Raw genomic sequence first — 17,654 nt, forward strand, 5'->3', positions numbered from 1 at the left:
AGAAAATGCCAGCTATGTTTTATTCAGGGACCTTATTGAAGACTGTAGCCTGGGATACAGCCTCTCAGATAGCTCTGAGAATCTGTTCCAAAGAGGTAAGGGAAGAGCCAGGATATATAGGTAGTGGTAGTGTTGCATGCTCAGTCATGTCTAACTCTTTGCAACCCCATGGACTGTAGCCCTCCAGACTTCTCTGTCCATGGGATTCTCCAGGCAAGATTACTGGAGTGGGTTGCCATTCCCTTCTCCAGGCGATCTTCCCAACTTAGGGATTGAAACTGCATCTCCTGAATCTCCTGCATTGCAGGTGGATTGTTTACCATTGAGCCACCTGGGAAGCCCAGGATACATAGTAGTTTTTGTTTAAATAAAAACAAATCAGCAATTTGTCAAATATCAAAAGATGATTGCTAAACAAGAAAACAGACATCTCAAGTTAATGAGTTTCATGCTCTTCTATGTGTGGGAAGATGCAAGAGTCTGGGCTCGTTGAAATCATTCCTTTGACACACATCTAGGGCCAGTATCCTCTTCTCCATTCTGAATGTTCCTTAGTGGCTGATGGCTTGATGGCAAACAACAGTCTTTGTTTGCTGAAATGGCAAGCAACATTTTTTTTTTTTTTTTTTCTGAAGAGTTGAGTGGAGAGAGAAGACTGGAGAAGTAGGCAGGGGACCAGACAAAAAGGGTCCCATCAGTTTTGAAATCCTCATAAAGATCTGAGTGATTTCCAGACAGCAACAGGAATTCACAGAATGGCTGCAAGAAGAGACTGATAAGATCAGATTTGCATTTTAGAAAGAACACTCTGGCAACTGGAAAATAGAGAGGTAAAGCTTTTCAAGTGATTCAGGAGCAGACTGGAGACCTGGATCCTGGTGCCAGCAAGGTGGAGCTCAGGGTTGACAGAGACTTGAGGGGGGAAGCAAGGATGATTGCCAAATTCTTGGTCAAATACAAGAAACACAAAAGATCCTCCTTGGATCTTAGTCCCCTCCCAAAGCTTTTAGCCTAACTTTCTCCATTATTTTATCAAAAGTTCAAAGAGGTCCACTCTTATTTCCAGTTCATCACCTTACATTCACTTGGTAAACAACTATGTCTGGGAGCAGAAGGTGACATACAGATGTCCTTTGATTCTGCTGATGGACCTGGTGAGTCTCATGGAGTCATGTCATTGGAATAGGGGATTATGTGACTGATCCTAGAAGCGACATGGGTGCCAGATTGATGAGATAATAGAAACTTAGGAATCTAAATATCAGGAAAAAACCAAGAGACTGCCTGTGAACATGCAACTCAAGAGCCCAGGTGGACTGGATGCTTGCCAGTATCTCAAGATGACTTGCAAGTATCACAGGGAGGTAAGGTTCGAATGTGATGGTGGCTTAGAAAATGGAACCCTGGTTAATTGAATTAATCTCAGCGTTGAGGAAGAGGTATGGGCAGAAGAGGGCTAGTCAGCATCGAGCACAGAGAAAGAAACCCAAGGTAGGCAGTGCCTTCTGAGCTCTGTTATCTAAGTACTTTGCTTGGTGCTCTGGACGGCAAACTAGTCTGGAGCACTCATGCCTTCATGGTGGGTTCCTACTCGCCATGCCCGCCATGTGGGTGTGAGGGCGTTTGTGCCGGGGGCCTGAAACTTTCTCTCTGAAAGATGAGGTGACATATTTCAGTCCTTACCTTTCCACAGGAGTAAATCCTGAGACAAAGTTTTTAGTGCAAGTTTACTGGGCAAGTGGAAGCAAACAGGAGTAGGGAAAGGTGGAAAAACAAGACAAGGAAAGGAAGGTGGCCGATAAAGACAGTATTGTCAGACCAACTACCACTGTGGGCAACTGGGCATAGTCCTGCTGGGGAAGCTGATACAAAGCGTGCACAGCAGCTGTGCAAGCCCCACGAGGGAGCCAGAGTATCTACACACCACCTCCTTCAATCACGGGTTGAAAGCTGCTCCCAGGGGTGTGATAATTCTTCTCCACTTCCCGCCTGCCAAGTGGGCGGCTGAAGTGAGCCTCAGAAGCCAGAGAAGGCCCTAGGGTTGCAGTTGGAATTTGGAATGGTGTGCTCTGAAGGGGTCAGGAGTATTCACAATACCCAAAATATTAGTCTCTCAGTCATGCCCGACCCTTTGCAGCCCCATGGACTGTGTAGCCCGCCAGGCTCCTCTTTCCATGGGATTTCCCAGGCAAAAATAATAGAATGGGTTGCTATTTTCTTCTCCAGAGGATCTTCCTGACCCAGAGATCAAACCTCCTGCATTGCCGGCAGATTCTTTACTATCTGAGCCACTAGGGAAGCCCTCAATATCCAAATGAAGTGAAAGTCGCTCAGTCATGTCCGACTCTTTGTGACCCCATGGACCATACTGTCCATGGAATTCTCCAGACTGGAATATTGGAGTGGGTAGCTGTTCCCTTCTCCAGGGGATCTTCCCAAGCCAGGGATCAAACCCAGGTCTCCTGCATTGCAGGCAGATTCTTTACCAGCTGAGCCACCTGGGAAACCCTATATCCAATGGGACACATAAATTCTAAAACACTTCCTCTTCTTCAGGCTTCCAGCTCTCCACTTGGCCAGGGTGGGGCCTCCTGAGTTCCCAGTCCAGCACCACTGTCCTCAACTTCCCCTGAACTGATGTAGCAGTCTAGTGCTTAGTGAAAGAATGTCTCCCACTCATTCCATGTTAACACTAAACTATTAAGCCTTCCTTAGACACTTTGTTGGCTCTGCAGCATTATTATGGCTATAACTAAGAAGACTTCCAAATAGAAAAAGGAGTACATCAAAGCTGTATATTGTTACCCTGCTTATTTAATTTATATGCAGAGTACATCATGAAAAATGCTGGGCTGTATGAAGCACAAGCTGGAATCAAGATTGCTGGGAGAAATATCAATAACCTCAGATATGCAGATGACCTTTATGGCAGAAAGTGAAGAAGAACTAAAGAGCCTCTTGATGATAGTGAAAGAGGAGAGTGAAAAAGTTGGCTTAAAGCTCAACATTCAGAAAACTAAGATCATGGCATCTGGTCCCATCACTTCATGGCAAATAGATGGGGAAACAGTGGCTGACTTTATTTTGGGGGGCTCTAAAATCACTGCAGATGGTGATTGCAGCCTTGAAATTAAAAGACTCTTACTCCTTAGAAGGAAAGTTATGACTAACCTAGACAACATATTAAAAAGCAGAGACATTACTTTGTCAACAAAGGTCCGTCTATTCAAGGCTATGGTTTTTCCAGTGGTCATGTATGGATGTGAGAGTTGGACTATAAAGAAAGCTGAACCCGAACGAATTGATGCTATTGACTGTGGTGTTGCATCAAGGGATCTTCGTCGTTGGGCTGCAAGGAGATCCAATCAGTCCATCCTAAAGGAGATCAGTCCTGGGTGTTCATTGGAAGGACTGATGCTGAAGCTGAAACTCCAATACTTTGGCCACCTCATGTCAAGAGCTGACTCATTTGAAAAGACCCTGATGCTGGGAAAGATCAAGTGCAGGAGGAGAAGGGGATGACAGAAGATGAGATGGTTGGATGGCATCACCGACTCAATGGACATGAGTTTGAGCAAGCTCTGGGAATTGGTGATGGACAGGGAGGCCTGGCGTGCTGTGTTTCATGGGGTCACGAAGAGTTGGACACGACTGAGCAACTGAACTGAACTGAACTGAACTGAACTGAAGGAGACTTCAGAAGACACAGAGCTTCCAGAAGGAAGCAGCTCCTTCCTGTGTACCTTCTGAATAGAACCAAGGATGCTGTGTATAGTCAGTACATGCTGTTGGGGACAAAAAGTTTCTTCTACCCATTTAGGTTCTTTGGGCTGGTCTATTTTTTAAATTGACATAAAACAGATTAACAGGCTTCCATGGTGGTTCAGATGGTAAAGAATCTGCCTGCAATGCAGTATACCCAGGTTCGATCCATGGGTTGGGAAGATCCCCTGGAGGAGGAAACACTAGAGCCTCCAGGTGGCTGTTAGTGGTAAAGAGCCTGCCTGCCAATGTAGGCAATACAGAGATGCAGGTACAATCCCTGGGTTGGGAAGATCCCCTAGAGGAGGAAATGGCAACCCACTCCTGTAATCCTGCTTGGAGAATCTCAGGGACAGCAGAGCCTGGCAGTGTACAGTCCATGGGGTTGCAAAGAGTCAGACATGACTGAGCACTCATGAACCAACCAACAAATGAAGACAAATTAACATGAGAAAATCACATTTAATTATATACATGTGGGAGCCCCAAAAAAGATAGTGAGAGGCTCCCTGAAAGTCAGGCAATTGAGGCTGAGATGCTTATTTCTTCTGAAATAAGAAGAAGGCAATAGGGGTCTGGAGTTTCAAAGGGGAGGAAAACAATTCATAGGAAGACGGCAAGAGCCAATGCCAGTCAATCAATGCTTTCTGTGCCTCATAGAGACAGTGGGACGGAAAGGACTTTGAACAAATAGGCTCCGCTGGGTTTCCCCCAACTTTCCAAACAGCCCACATGCTCTTAGTTACCTCTGGTGATAGATCTCTTCCTGGACCAGACTCTCCCTCTGAATTCTTTTAGGCAGTTAAGAGGGAGGTAAAACAGGGAAGAGTCAGGCACGACTGAGGAACTGAACTGAAAATAACAATAACAGCAACAACTCTTCCTGAGTCTTTTGTACCTTAATTGACTTTAGCTCAAACTAATCAATAAGCCTAAGTGGCATATGTTAGGGACATTCATCCTGAACTCTTTCAGGGCCAAATAGTAATTATATTTTCATCTCTAATAATAGTCTTACATATTGAACAAACCAGAGAGCAGAGTTTAGTGTTTGACTATTTCAAATGGACTTGAAACCAAAAAGAAAAATGACAAATCACTTCACAAATATTTTTAATAAAAACTAGACAAAGAACAACAATATCACCACAGATCCTTAGAAAGTTGTTTCTGACAGCTGCACCACACCAAGATTCCTGGCACCACAAGCAATTGCTCACTTAACACCAATATTGTTTCCTGAAAATCCCTTCTTGATTTAAAAAGTCATCACCCCCACAGTCCTTCTCTGGTGACTATCACAGTGGCAGAGGGAAAGAAAGAGCACTTAGCATTGTTGCCAGTACATGATAGTCACACAGAATTTGTCTGTTTTCATGGCAAAAGATGAATGTCATGTTACTTAAGCTACCAATAAACCAAAATATAAACTATGGCTGAAGATAATATCAAAAGCAATAAAAATGGAAATGTTATGCTAGGAATTGGCTTCCAAGTTCTAGTACACTGGAGCCATAGGGTAAAACGGTATATTTAGGATAAGTAAAAGGAAGTACACACAAGCAACCTACAGTTTGTAGCTACAGGTTTTTCTTTTTTTCTTTTTTGTAAGTTGTTTGATCTCACTCTACATGTTTGCATAAGGAGCTTTTATAAATGGTGGCATGGCACTACTATTCAACATAGTTTTGGAAGTTTTGGCCACAGCAACCAGAGCAGAAAAAGAAATAAAAGGAATCCAGACTGGAAAAGAAGAAGTAAAACTCTCACTGTTTGCAGATGACATGATCCTCTACATAGAAAAACCTAAAGACTCTGCCAGAAAATTAGTAGAGCTAATCAATGAATACAGTAAAGTTGCAAGATATAAAATTAACACACAAAAATCCCTTGCATTCCTATACACTAACAATGAGAAAACAGAGAAATTAAGGAAATAATTCCATAACAACTCATAACATCCTGTTTAACCCATGATGTGCATGAATGGTGGCATTTGTTGTAACCACCACAGGGATGCTAGTTAGTGTTGGTGATCCAGGGTGCCATCCTCTGTTATCTGCCCCTTTTGAATTAAACATCCAAGAGTGATCTCAACCATCTCTACTGGTTGAACCTTCACTCACTAATCTTTCCGAATTATATCTCCTCTTACACTTTTGTTGAAAGCTCCAGTTCAATGCTATGTATTCAACTGTTGGTTGGACATTTCCACCTGGAATACCCACATGCCTTTAAAGTTCAACCGACTTTAAACAAAACATATCCTATTCTTCCCTCATTTTCTTAAACTTGCCCATTTTCTTCTTCATGGCTCACTATGGATAGAATTTTGGGGTCTTATTGCAGCCCACCAATTTCATGATGCTATGTATTTGAAGATACTATTTCTCTGTCTGGAATTATCCTCTCCCACCCCTGAGCCAGGAAAACATCTTTTCCTTCTCTAAGATCCAGCTCAAGGGCTGTCTCTCTTGTCAGATTCACCACCCACCCCCGACTGACACAATCTCAGAACAAGCAGAGTCTGTGTCCCCAGGTCGAATTAAAACTGCTCCCATACCATGTGGTCTGTTCTCTGACGTCTCCTTTACCTTGTGGTTATCCATTTCTAGTTTATCTGTCTTTCTGATTGCCAGCTCTTCTGGGCATCTCATTCTTACTACCTCTTAGACCCTAGCCCAGGATACAGATAGGGGAAATGAGCAGGACTGTGGCAGAGATTTTGAACTTGGAATCAGACAACCCAGGATGAAAGTCTTAATTTTTCTGAATACTCCTTTTTCTATCTAGTAGGGTTCAGGTGAACCCTACATTTTAATCATTTAAAATTATATAAGCCGTATCTTCTGAGCTCAATATAAAATCTACCTTCTGTGAAAATAACTATATTTTCTGTTTCTACTGCTGGTTAACCACTTAAAATGAGGATTTCTTCAGTAAATCTCTGAGGAGGCAAAGAGAAAAAGATACAGTTCCTCTACTGGTAGAGCCATGGAATGGCTGTTACAAGGAGATTTTCTGTAATCCTACAGGTTGAGTCATGTTTCCTCTAATTCTATGCCCTTAATTGCTCTTGAGCTATTTTTTCCTTTTTCTCTATTTCTGCTGTGCGCTTTGTTTCAAACCAGATCCTCAGAAAGTGAAAGAGGATAATTAAGCCTTTTGATTAATTTACACTTTATAGAGGGAGGAATGATGACTAGTGTTTTTTTTTTTTCTTATAGCAATACCAAATAAAAATTTTGTAAAGCTATTTCTAGAAAGCATTACCAGATCTGCAACTTATTTTCACAGGATATAAGTAATAGCTATCATTGACACACTCTTTTGAAAAATGCTTTAATAAGACCTTTTTTTTTTTTTGAATTACCAATTGAAGCCATTGGTTTTGAGCACCAGAAAAAAAGTATTTTCTCATTTTAATTTTACATCATCTTCTATTTTATAAAGTTCATGCCATGATAAAGACAAATTCTAGTAATTACAATTGAAAATTCAGCTTGCAGTCGAGGGAACCAAAGAAGGTTTGTGGTATTTGAAATATGATGATCATACATCTTTGAGGAAGAAACTATTTGCAATGGAATAAACATGTTAGATCATAATGTAAAGGTCAGATCCTGGCCAATCAGTCAGATTATTTTTAAAAATCACATTAAGGATACCATAAAAGCCTGACATTAAGGGCAGAAGAGTAATATGTAATCCAAATTGTGAGACGAGAAAGACCCTACCATTTATTCTGTACCTGAAAGTTTAATTGCTAAGTGAAAGATCTTAGCAGCAAGTGAGTTCAGAAGAGCATGTGGACCCTCAGCCTGGGTTTGATGGTTCGTCCTGAGCTTACTTCTGCCTCAGCTTTTCCTAATTTATTTCTGGCTGTGCTGGGTCTTCGCTGCCGCACACAGGCTTTCTTTAGTTGCAGGGAGCGGGGGCTACCCTTCGTGTGGCGCCCGGCTTCTCATTTCAGTGGCTTCTCTCGTTGCGGAGCACAGGCTCCCTGCATGCCAACTCAGTAGTTGCGGCTCATGGGCTCAGTCGTTGTGGGGCATGGACTTAGGTGCTTGCGGCTTGTGAGATCTGCCCCGACCTGGGACTGAACCCCTCCCCACCCCCACTGGCCGGCGGGTTCTCAACCCCCCAGAACACCTCTGGGAAGCCCTACCTCAGCCTTTCTATCCAGTGTAACAACCATCTACCTCACTCTCTCCTATTAGACTGAACTATCTTAGGTGCTGGCACTCTGTTCTTTTCATCTTTTTTTTTTTTTTTTTAAATTAGGCCAATTAATAACCTTACAACAGCCTCTTAGTGTGAAAGTGACAGGAAAAGTCACACATTTCTTCTTTTAAAAGCTAGAAATAGTTAAGCTTAGTGAGGGAGGCTAAAAGCTAGGCTTCTTGCACCAAAGAGTTAGCCAACTTGTGAATGCAAAGGAAAAGTTCTTGAAGGAAATTAAAAGTGCTACTCCAGTGAACATACAGAGATGGTTAAGAAAGAGCTATCAGTCTTATTGCTGATATGGAGAAAGTTTTAGTTGTCTGGACAGAAGATCAAACCAGCTGCCACATTCTCTTAAGCCAAAGCCTAATCCAGGGCAAAGTTTAACTCTCTTCAATGCTCTGAAGGCTGAGAGAGGTAAGGAAGCTACAGAAGAAAAGACTCATAGCAGAGGTTGGTTCATGAGGTTTAAGGCAAGAAACCATCTCCGTAACATAAAAGTACAAGTGCTGATGGAAAAGCTGCAGCAAATTATCCAGAAGATCTAGCTAAGATAGTTACTGAAGGTGGTACCATTAAATAACAGATTTTCAGTGTAGATGAAACAGCCTAATATTGGAAGAAAATGCCATCTAGGAATTTCATAGCTAGAGAGGAGAAGTCAATGCCTGACTTTAAAGCTTCAAAGAACTGGGGCTAATGCAGCTGGTGACTTGAAGTTGAAGTGAATGCCCATTTACCATTCTTAGGGCCCTTAATAATTATGCCAAATCTACTTTGCCTGTGCTCTACAAATGGAACAAGTTCAGAATGATAGCACATTTATTTACAAAATGGTTTACTGAATGTTTTAAGTCTGCTGCTGAGATCCTGCAGCTCAAAAAAAAAAAAAAGATTCCTTTCAGAATATGACGGCTTATTGACAAGGCACCTGGTCACCCAAGAGCTCTGATGAGGATATACAATAAGGTTAGTGTTGCTTTCATGCCTGCTAACACAAGGTACATTCTGCAGCCCATGGATCAAGGAGTAGTTTTGACTGAAAGTGAACCGACTCCTTGTGACTCCATGGACTATAGGCCGCCAGGCTCCTCTGTCCATGGGATTCTCCAGGCAAGAATACTGGAGTGTGTTGCCATTTCATTTTCCAGAGGATCTTCCTGACCCAGGGTTAGAACTCCGGTCTCCCACATTTCCGGTAGATTCTTTACTGTCTGAGTCATCAGGGGTTCCACTTTTGACTATCAAGTCTTATTACTTAAGAAACATCATTTTATAAGACTATAGCTGTCATAGTGATTCCTCTGATGGATCTGGGCAAAGTCTATTGAAACCCTTCTGGAATGAACTCAGTATCCTAGATGTCATTAAGAACATTAAGGATTCATGGGAAGAGGCCAAAATATCAACATGAACAGGAGTTTGGAAGAAGTTCACTCCAGCCTTCACGGATGACTTTAAGGGGTTCAGCCTTCAGTGTCAGCTGTACCCACAGATGTGATGGAAATGGCGGGACAGCTGAAAGTGGAGCCTGGAGATGTGTCTGAATTGCTGCAATATTGTGATACAGATTTAATGGATGAAAAGTTGCTTCCTATGGGTGAGCAAAAAAAGTGGTTTCTTGAGCTGGAATCTACTTCTGGTGAAGATGTTGTGAAAGTTGTTGAAATGACAACAAAGGATTTAGAATATTAAACCAGCTAAGATGATAAAGCAGCATCAGGGTTTGAGAGGACTGACTCTAATATTGAAAGAAATTCTATGTGGGTTAAATGCTGTCAAATAGCACTGCATGCTACAGAGAAACTGCTCCTGAAAGTAAGCATCTATCAATGGGGCAAACTTCACTGTGGTCTGATTTTAAGAATTTGCCACAGCAACTACCCTGACTTTGAGCAACCACCACACTGATCAGTCAGCAGCCATCAACATCAAGGTGAGACCCTTGACCAAAAAAAAAAGATTAACATCTTGCTAAAGGCTCAGGTGACAGTTAGCATTTTTTAGCAATAAAGTATTTTAAAATTAAGGAATGTACTTTTCAAAGACATAATTCAGTTGCACACTTAATAGACTATAGTATAGTGTAAACATAACTTTTACATGCACTGGGAAACCAAAAAATTCATGTGACTCACTTTATTATGGTATTCATTTTATTGCAGTGGTCTGGAACTGAATCCACAATATTTCTGAGGTATGTCTGTTGATTCCAAGGTGGTGCTAGTGGTAAAGAACCCACCTGCCAATACAGGAGTCAAGAGACAGGGGTTTGACCCCTGGGTCACAAAGATCCCCTGGAGGAGGACACAGCAACCCACTCCAGGATTCTTGCCTGGAGAATCCTCATGGATAGAGGAGCCTGGCAGGCTACAGTCCACAGAGTTGCAAAGAGTCAGACACGACTGAAGTGGCTTAGCACACATGCTCACGTGTCTGTACATAACTCTTTGATCACATTTCTGATTCTCTCCTTGGGATAGAATGTTAAAAAATGGAATTCTGGGTAAAGATGAAAGCTCTTGATGGTTTATGATATCTTGCAGATTGCTTTGCTGAAAACATTGATCCATTTTCACTCCCATGAGCAGCAGGAGAGCCCCATTTTCCTTCACCCTAACCAACACCCAGTCATTGAACTGATATTTTGAAATGCATTCTGAAAGAATCATCTTCACCCAGAAGCTAATGGTGAGGTCTTTGGAGTCAGTCAAGGCTGAGATTCAATCCTTAGCCTGTGTAGCCCCATGACATGTGAGTCAGTCTCTGAACATCTGCTTCCTCATTCTGTAGGTAAAAATACATACCACATAGAGTTTTGTGATGATTAGATGTAGTAATGTTTATAAAGTGCTTAGTGTGGTCCTGGCAAACAGTTCAATAAACGCCTATTTTAGACTAAAAGTCCCGTGAGGTCACGTCTATTTGGGTGGCTGTTTGTTGCTGTTGTTTCACCTTCACTTAGTGTCCAGTGAGGGGCCAGCACTCAGTAACCAAGCCTGAGGGCTCAGATGAGGAAGGATGAGGAGTGCAGCCCTGAAGGCTCTCCAGTCAGTCTCTCCAACAGCAGGACGGAGGTAACCCTTATCTTGCGGAGCCTCAGGCCTTCCAGCTCGCTCTGGCCCTGACCAAGCCTGCAGCTGCTCATCACTGATCCTGGAGGCTGTTCATCCGCAGATTCAGAGCAGCAAGATCCTCACATTACAAATGATAGAAGCTCTGTAGAGAAAGGGATATTGCCAGAAGTTTTACCAAGAACATGAAGGGCATTTTCTCTGTCAGCGGCTGGAGGAGTTTATGGCCAGTGAGCCTACGTCCTCGCCCTCAAGGACACCACCCAGCTCTGGGGGACAGTGCGGTGACCCACCAGAGTCTTTCGAGCATGCCGCCTGGCTCCAGATTCACTTCATGGGAGTTTTGACCTCACCAATACCTGTAATACAACCCATGACTTGGACGCTGTGGCTTCAGCTAGTAGGGAGAGTGCAGCTTCTTCCCTGACACTGGTGAACAGGCTGGTGTGAGGAAGAGAAGCCCCAGTTGCTCCATGCCCCTGTGTACTGCGTCCCAGAGGGAGGCATCCTCTGTATAGCTGGAACAGGGCACAGGGCCAGCCGGATGCTGGCCAGTCAGTCTATGAGGACCGGAGGTGTGGCTTGGCCTTTTGCACGGACCTCTGGTCCAGAGCATTCTACTAGGACCAGGGAGGCCTGGGGCTCCTGTGGCATCTCTGCTGAACATCACCACCTATGTGAAGGCCTAGCTCCTGCCTACCATCCATTCTAGAATCTAACTCTCTCCCTACCTCATCTTTGGAATGCTCATGGGTGATTCAGAGAAATGATGGCTCCTCTTTTTTCTGAAAACTACTTATCTTTTTTCAAGGAGAAGCTTGTCTAATTGACTTGCCTGAAAAATGCAGTGACTCTGTATTAGCAATACTTGGTCTATTTTCTTAATGAAAAGTCAATACCCCCTTCCTAACACCATACATAAAAATAAGCTCAAAATGGATTAAAGACTTGAATGTAAGGTCAGAAACTACATTCTTTGACATACATCACAAAAAGATCCCTTGTGACCCACCTCCTAGACTAATGGAAATAAAAACAAAAACAAACAAATGGAATATAATTAAACTTCAAAGCTTTTGCACAGCAGAGGAAACTATAAAATAAGGTTAAAACATAATGCTCGGAAGAGAGAAAATAATTGCAAATGAAACAACTGACAAAGGATTAATCTCCAGAATATGTAAGCAGTTCATACAGCTCAGTACTAGGGGAGAAAAACAGCCTAATCAAAAAATGGGCAGAAGGCCCTAAATAGACATTTTTCCAAAGAAGACATACAGATGGCCAATAAATGCATGAAAAGATGCTCAACATCACTCATTATTTGAGACATGCAAATCAAAACTAGAATGAGGTATTGTCTCACACCAGTCAGAATGGTCATCATCAAAAAATATACAAACAATAAATGCTGGAGAGGATGTGGAAAAAAGGGAGCCCTCCTACACTGTTGGTAGGAATATAAATTGATATAGCTATTATGGAAAACAATATGGAGACTCCGTTAAAAATAGGCATGAATCTACTATTATGACCCAGCAATCCCACTACTGGCATATATCCTGAGAAAACCACGGCAGAAAAAGACACATGCACCCTCAGTATTCATAGCAGCAGGGTCTACAATAGCTAGGACATGGAAGCAGCCTAGATGTCCATCAACAGATGTATGGATGAAGAAGATGTGGTACATACACACAATGGAATATTACTCGGCCATAAAAAAGAATGAATTTGAGTCAGTTCTGGTGAGGTAGATGAATCTAGAGCCTGTTACATAGAGAAGAAAGTCAGAAAGAGGAAAACAAATATAGTATAGTTATCTGAGTATAACATACTGGTTTGTCAAGTAGGTTCTGAGCCATTAGGCGGAGACTTGAAAAACAAATATAATATATATATATATATGAAATCTAGAAAAGTGATACTGATGAATCTATTTGCAGGGAAGGAACGGAGATGAAGATGAAGAGAATGGACTTGTGGACACAGTCAGGGAGGGAGGGAGTGAGACGAATGGAGAAAGCAGCACTGACGTATATGCACGATCAGGTGTGAGACGGACCGCTGGTGAGAAGTTGCTGTGTTGCACAGGGAGCCAGTCAGGTGCTCTGTGATGACCTGGAGTGATGAGACCGGGGGAGGGAGGGAGGCTGAGGAGGGAGGTGGTGTATTGCATAATTATGGTGATATGTGTTGCTGTATGGCAGAAACCAACACCCCATTGTAAACATTCAAAAATATATTTGAAAAAATGTCTGTGTTCCACAGACTCCTCAAGGCTAGGGCAGTGAAAGGTTGTTGCTGAATGATAAGACGCCAGGATTCTTGGCCTCCGGAGGAGACAAATTCAATCCGGGGCCAGAGACGAGGCTGGATCGCTCAGAGCTTTTGTGTAATAAAGTTTTATTAAAGTATAAGGGAGATAAGAGAAAGCTTCTGACATAGGCATCAGAAGCGGGCAGAAAGAGTACCCCCCTGCTAGTCTTCAGCTGGATGTTATGTAGTCACTGCTGCTGCAAGGTCACTTCAGTCGTGTCCAACTCTGTGAGACCCCAGAGATGGCAACCCGCCAGGCTCCCCCGTCCCTGGGATTCTCCAGGCAAGAACACTGGAGTGAGTTGCCATTTCCTTCTCCAGTGCGTGAAAGTGAAAAGTGAAAGTGAAGTCACTCAGTCGTGTTCGACTGGTAGCGACCCCATGGACTGCAGCCCACCAGGCTTCTCTGTCCATCGGCTTTTCCAGGCGAGAGTAGTGGAGTGGGTTGCCATTGCCTTCTCCTAGCAGTCTGTTAGGGCTTCCCTGGTAACTCAGATGGTAAAGCGTCTGCCTACAATGCAGGAGACCTGGGTTCGATCCCTGGGTCGGGAAGATCCCCTGGAGAAGGAAATGGCCTTCTTGCCTGGAAAATCCCATGGACTGAGGAGCCTGGTAGGCTACAGTCCATGGGGTCACAAAGAATCGGGCACGACTGAGCTACACATACATACAGCAGTCTGTTAATGGAAGAAAGGAATGTCTTAAAACTCAGAATGACACCAGGCCCCTCATCCATAAGATGCATTTTGGGATAATCTTGACACCAGATGATTCATCCTGGGACATAAAACGATTGACTTGAATCTTGTAGAAGGGCAGATTACCATACAAATAGTTTCGTTTACATAGATTAGGGAAACAATATCTGAGTATAACATACTGGTTTGTCAAGTAGGTTCTGAGCCATTAGGAGGAGACTTGAAGACAGAGTCTGGGATAAATGCATAGCACATTAACATAGCTTTAAGACTAACATTTCCATAAGAAAAATGTATTGGTTAACTCAAGGTTTGAGAATAGTTAGCTTCAGGTGAAACCAGGTGTCATTATGGCAACACAGTATTTTAAGAGAAACCTCCTTTTACATTTGTATAGAGAAGGAAAAAAATATCGTGTTTGTTTCCTCCTGCCACTTAAAAGAGATAAAAATGTCTGACACTTGCAACCTATTTCCTCCATTTTGAGACCCCTGGCCTTCCTGCCTGTTACCCTCTCAGCAGTAGTCTCAGTGCTCTCTCTCTATCTGTAACTGGGGTAATTAGACCTGTCCTGAAGCCAAAATAAATAAATAAATATATATATACACACACACATACATGTGTGTGTGTGTATCAAATGAATTTAAAAATTCTATTTTGATAGTTAAAAATGGCATATCCCTTAAGGTTAATTTAATTTAATTACTAATAAAGTCCTGGGCTTATTAGCTATTTGCATTTCCTATCTATCACTTTAAAATTCATGTCCTCTGGCCATTCAACAAGGGAATTTGTTAGTTTTTACCAAGTCTTTAAAATGTGACCACACTTTATATTCAAAAAGTTCACATCTAATAATTTATCTTAAAGAAACAAAGCAACTATATTCACAAATACATATATATTTATTATATTAATTATATATTTCCAGTTTTTTTATAATCAGAAAAAAGTAATAAATGTGATTTGGGGGAAAAAAATAAAAAATAGAAAAATGTCTGTAGGAAATTATTAAATAATTTTAGTTGCTGGACACATTAATCCTAACTGAATTAATCCTGAGAATCCCAGTGGTCACCCATTCTCAGTCTATTATCTATTATAGATTTTATCTGGACCAACTGGACACCATTTACTTTTTAATTTTCAAAATAACTTGGCCAATGAGTCACCCATATTTACTTATTGTTTAATATGAATCCTTGTAACCATTTGAAAAGTCTCTCTCCAAAGGAAAGCTCTCCTCTGAATGTCTGGGCCAGTCACCAACATGAGATCCAGCTCACAGTTTCATTTGCACTTTGCCCTTCTCTTTTATATAATTTCTGTTCAAAGATGCACCAGGATTTGAGACTAATGTTTTAGATTATAAGTCAGGACACACCTCAGTTTCATGGGAGGCAGTTTGGTCATGCAGAAAGAACAAGATATGGATTCAGATTTAAATCTCAGCTCTACATTTATTATCTGTGTGATCTTGTTGCTGTTCAGTTGCTAAGTCATGCCTGACTCTTTGTGACCCTATGGATTGCATCACTCCAGACTTCCCTGTCCATCACCATCTTCCAGAGTTTGCTCAAACTCATGTGCATTGAGTCGATAATGCCTTCTTCTCCTGCCTTCAATCTTTCCCAGCTCCAGGGTCTTTTTCCAATGCACTTCCTCGCATCAGGTGGCCGAAGTATTGGAGTTTCAGCTTCAGCATCAGTCCTTTCAATGAATATTCAGGACTGATTTCCTTTAGGATTGACAGGTTTGATCTCCTTGCTGTCCAAGGGATTCTCAAGAGTCTTCTCCAACACCACAGTTCAAAAGCATCAATTCTTTGTTGCTCAGCTTTCTTTATAGTTCAACTCTCACATTCATACATGACTACTGGAAAAACCATAGATTTGACTATTCAGACCTTTGTCAGCGAAAGTGATGTCTCTGCTTTTTAATATGCCATTTAGGTTCTTCATAGCTTTTCTTCCAAGAAGCATCTTTTAATTTCCTGGCTGCAGTCAGTGTCTGCAGTGATTTTGGAGCTCAAGAAAATAAAATCTGTTACTGTTTCCATTGTTTCCCCATCTATTTGCCATTGAAATGATGGGACTGGCTGTCATTATCTTAGTTTTTTGAATTTTGAATTTTGTCAGCTTTTTCACTCTCCTCTTTCATCAGAAGACTCTTTAGTTCCTCTTGGCTTTTTGCCATTAGGGTGGTATCATCTGCATATCTGAGATTGTCTATGTTTCTCCCAGCAATCTTGATTCTAGCTTGTTTGATTCATCCAGCCCAGCATTTCTCATGATGTACTCTGCATATAAGTTAAATAAGCAGGGTGACAATATACAGCCTTGATGTACTCCTTTCCCAATTTTGAGCCAGTCTGCTGTTCCATGTCCGGTTCTAACTGTTGCTTCCTGACCCGGATACAGGTTTCCCTGAAGGCAGGTAAGGTGGTCTGGTATTCTCATCTCTTTAAGGATTTCCCAGTTTGTTGTGATCTTATGCTCTTTAAAAGGGTAATAATGCCTACTTTTTAATGTTATGAGAATAATGAGAGCACATATACATACCTGGAAGCCTGCTGGCTCACACGATAGTTTGCCTGCCGTTTGGGAGACCAAGGTTTGACCCCTGGGTCGGGAAGATCCCCTGGAGAAAGGAATGGCTACCTACTCAGTATTCTTGCCTGGAGAATTTCATGGACAGAGAAGCCTGACAGGTTACAATCCATGGGGTTACAAAGAGTTGGACACAACTGAGTGACTAACACTTTCATACACAGTTGGGCCTGGCAGGGAAGGGCAACTCAACGAACATCACTTTCCTTCATTCTCCACCTCCCCTCATTCCCTGGTACAACCAATGGGGAGAAGGGACCCCTGAAGAATACAAGGGGATGTCATGTAGGGAGTGAATATGAAGACAGAAGGAAACCAGTGGCTGGAAAGGCAGAGGGGGTTGGATAGTGAGGGTGCCAGAAAGCCTGGACTGGATGTTTTGTAAATGCAGGAAGTGTCTTGAGAGAGGAGGGTAATCCACCTGGTTTACACAGGTTGGAAGAAAGGAAGGTGGGTGAGGTAGGGGCATGGGAATCATTACTACTTTCTCCTGACAGGCTAGGCCACCAATGGCCAAAGGAACATTAGGCCAGGTAAACAAGGCTGGTAACGTTTCAGGTAAGAAACAGAAAAATAACAGCAAGAATAGGATATTTTCTTAATGTCACCCAGCAAACATTAGCTCTTAGCAACCCAAATTGGTTTCTTTGACTATCAAAGGAAATGTCAAGTCTGGGAATAAGATCAAGGTTTAAATTAAATCAACTACAGTTGATTACAGTTAAGAATTATAAGCAACCATATAGCACAGGGAACTACATTCAATGTCCTGAGATAAACCATGATGGAAAAGAATATAGAAAAAGGAATATGTATATATATATAAATAACTGAATCACTTTACTGACCAGAAGAAGTTAACATAACATTGTAAATCAACTATATTTCAATTAAAAAATTATAACCAAACTGAAACTACCAAAGTATTTTTGCTAAAAACTTATATTAACTCACAAGCAGTATATATG

General features: G+C 42.0%; 1 pseudogene; it reads left to right on the forward strand.

Annotated features, from left to right (window-relative positions):
- Positions 1-9,492: 9,492 nt before the first annotated feature.
- LOC122449993 lies at positions 9,493-11,772 on the forward strand (annotated as a pseudogene).
- Positions 11,773-17,654: the final 5,882 nt, after the last annotated feature.

The sequence above is a fragment of the Cervus canadensis genome, chromosome 11, assembly GCF_019320065.1.
Source record: "Cervus canadensis isolate Bull #8, Minnesota chromosome 11, ASM1932006v1, whole genome shotgun sequence".
Taxonomy (NCBI): Eukaryota; Metazoa; Chordata; class Mammalia; order Artiodactyla; family Cervidae; genus Cervus; species Cervus canadensis.